Source organism: Gossypium raimondii, chromosome 12 (genome assembly GCF_025698545.1).
Source record: "Gossypium raimondii isolate GPD5lz chromosome 12, ASM2569854v1, whole genome shotgun sequence".
Taxonomy (NCBI): Eukaryota; Viridiplantae; Streptophyta; class Magnoliopsida; order Malvales; family Malvaceae; genus Gossypium; species Gossypium raimondii.
In genome coordinates, this window is record NC_068576.1 from 33,950,553 (window position 1) to 33,953,969 (window position 3,417).

General features: G+C 31.4%; 1 pseudogene; it reads right to left on the reverse strand.

Moving 5' to 3' along the window:
- Positions 1 to 1,146: 1,146 nt before the first annotated feature.
- On the reverse strand, positions 1,147 to 3,005 carry LOC105762411 (putative expansin-B2; annotated as a pseudogene).
- Between the last annotated feature and the right edge of the window lie 412 nt (positions 3,006 to 3,417).

Here is a 3,417-nt window from a genome sequence, read left to right on the forward strand (position 1 = left end):
ATTCTTTATATTTTTTGTTTATTTCAATCATTTGTTTATCAATTTATGTTTTTATATTTTTATTATTATTTTGCTCATTTATTTGATATTTTCCATGTCATTATTTTTATTTATTTATTTATTTATTTATTTATTCATATTATTTCTATACAATTGTTGTATTCATTATTGATATTTGTTTAAGAGGCATCTATTCATACATTCAACATAACATTACGTCATCTTTTTACTCGAATTTAAAAATGGAATTTTTCAAAATAGAGATAATACTCGTATTTAGGATTTTCGAGAAGATTGAGCCCTAACGTATTGGGTTCCGATTTTCTTCGTTAAATCTAACAATCGAGCATTGCTCTTTAATCAAACAAAATAAAACTTGTCATCGGGAATTCAATATGTTGTGTCCTAACGTATTGGATGTGACATGTTGATTTCTCGAGACAAGAATTTTTAAAAAAAATAAAGGAAATATTGAATGTTTGGGATTTTAGGAAATTGTGCCCTAACGTATTGGGCTACGATTTCTTCATAAATTTTAAACAATTAAATATTTTCTTAAATTTTATTACACGAGTTTTTTGGACTAACTCATCTTGAAGAGAATAAAATGTTGTGCCCTAACGCTTTGGGTGTGATATTTTTCTTTCAAAATGAGAAAGTCTTAATAAATAATTTAATTTAATTAAGAATCGCATTTTTTTAACTCTCGACTTTAAGTCATTAATTAATCAATTTGGTACCAATTTTTGGGCGTTACGAGGTTGCTAATCCTTCCTCGTACGTAACTGACTCCAAAATCCATTTTTCTAAAACTCGTAGACTAAAGCTATTTTTTAGGTGATCCAATCACACCTCAATAAAAGATTGGTGGCGACTCCCAATTTTCATTTTTTGAAGGTCGATAACCAAATTTTTTTTTTAAAAAAAATGGTTTCGACAATTAGCCCTCAATATTTATACATTTCATCAACTTGGTCTTGATATCTAATAAGGGCTAAATTTATTGATTTTTTTTAAAAAAAATCAAAATCAAATAGATAAAATTTATAAATGTTAAGGGTTAAATTTCTTATTATACCAATTTAAAATTCTCTCATATACATTTAATTTATATTTTATACATGCATATTAATTATGTGGTTGTATTTAGGGATTAAAATTAACAACCGATCTATAGGTTTTGCCAGGCTCCTAACCAGCACGAATAACAGTGGTCTTGCGAGAGTCGAGTGATGTTAGCCTGAGTGAGAAGGGTGGCAGCAAAGTCGAGCTGGAGCCGTCGAGTTTCAATACCGCACCCCACGACTGTTGCATCGGTTGCCAACCGTCAGTGTCGAGAGCTTGTTTAAGGTCAACCGAGGCAAGGTCACCATCTCCATTTGTGTATTCAATAAGGGTTGCAAAATAGTTGGGGTTAGAACCAGGGTCAACGTGAAACGCAATGGTGGTTCCAGGGTATTTACAATCAACCCTACAAGTGTAAAACAACCCCATTATATATAGTATTAACCAAAAGAAACTAATTCCCAATAGTGCCATATGAAAATTAATACGTATAACTGCCGATTCAGTTATTTACCATTAGAGATTGTGGGTTTTTCTCAAAATGGAAAAATTATAGTTTTTACCCCCTAAAATGTATAAGATTATATGCTAGTACATAGAAAAATTACACTTTGACCTCTCAAAAAATCATAATATTTTGATTAAATCCTTCATAAAATTATAAAGATATTAACTAATGCAGTGGTGAAATTGCATTTTAGCTCTTATAAAAATATATAATTTAATTCTGATCCCTCCAAAAAAAATTCTGACTTTGCCCATGAATTTTTCTTTCGGGTTGAGAAGGGCAGGGACAAAGCCAGAAATATTTTAGGAGGGGTTGAGATGAAATCATATATTTTTATGATAGTTAAAATGTAATCTCACCATCGTATTAACGTATATCATGATAGTTTTCAAAAAGATTAAATCAAAATTCTAGCATATTTGGCGACCAAATTATAATTTTATTATCTATTAACTTAAATTTTTATAAACTTTGAGAGATTTAAATTAGAAATTTTTCATTTTAGGGACCAGACGCAAAGGTTATGGATAAAAGTAGGCTTTGTATTATATATCCCACAAAGGGATAATGATTGTATGAAATTGTGGTTTCATGTCATCTCAATCCATTTTTAATAAGAGAATGACAAATCAAATTTTTCTCTTGATTTTACTCTACTTGGAAAGGGATAAGGATGACGTAGAATACAATCCATTCTCCCGATAAAGACTTTCCTTATTACTTAATTTTTTTATTTTTTTTTTCATTAGTAGGATTGAAATGTAAGGTTCTTACTTTTTATATTGAACCTGCAAGATACCAGCGTTACGGAGTAGATCAGCCAGGCCGGATTTTGCCATGGCACCAATAGAAGTACCGCTTAAATCGAAATGAACCGACTCCGAAACACAGCCGGGGCATTCATCTGTGATTACGACCGTCACTGGATTCCCTGAGCAGGCCGAATTCGTCGAGCATTTTACCTTTAAGCATTTCAAAACCATATAAGCAACACTTAAATTAATCCCAGAACCAGAATTACTAGTACACATACATACGTACATACATACATACGCACGCAATATGTATGGTACCTCATAACAGGCTTCACATCCTATGCCAGATTTGAATATAGAAGGTCCTCCGGCAGATACCATTGACGAAAATGGGGGTCGCGCTCAACACTGTCACCATATCCACAAGCTCCACCTACATGAACATAAAAGGTATACAATATCAATATATATATAACAGTGTGTAAAACAGTAAATAAACTCCATTACCATCTGTTCCAGCTTGCTCCGGCAGGGGACCAACCGGAGTGATCATCAGATACAGCCAATGAAGCATTAATGTTAAGGAGCTTAGGGTAGAAGCAATAACAGGAGGTGAATAAGATAGAAAATGTGGCTACAATGGGTAAAAAATAGAACACGTTTTGTCTTGATGCCATGAAAAGGTAAGAAAGTAGTAGGGTTTGGTAAATATGGGTTTTTAATGTAACCATTTAAAAGATGACACGTGTATATAATGGGAAGACTTAGGTATTATTTTCTTCAGAAACAAGTCAACGCAAGATATGAATATACAGTTGAGATACGAAATAACATGGAAGGCATAATTATCTTGCAAAACAATATAAAATATAGATAGTTTAAGTACTTACTCTTCCATTTAAAAATGGTAACTTTAAATTTCTGCCCAAGTAGTATAATAATGAGAAAAAAACTTATTTGTATTACAATTTTTAACTTAAATTAGTAAAAACCTCGTGTTAAAAATAAGAGAACCTTTTTCCTTACTATCAATTCAATTAATTTATTGATAACTTATATACTAAAACATACGCAAAAAGTAATATTCCT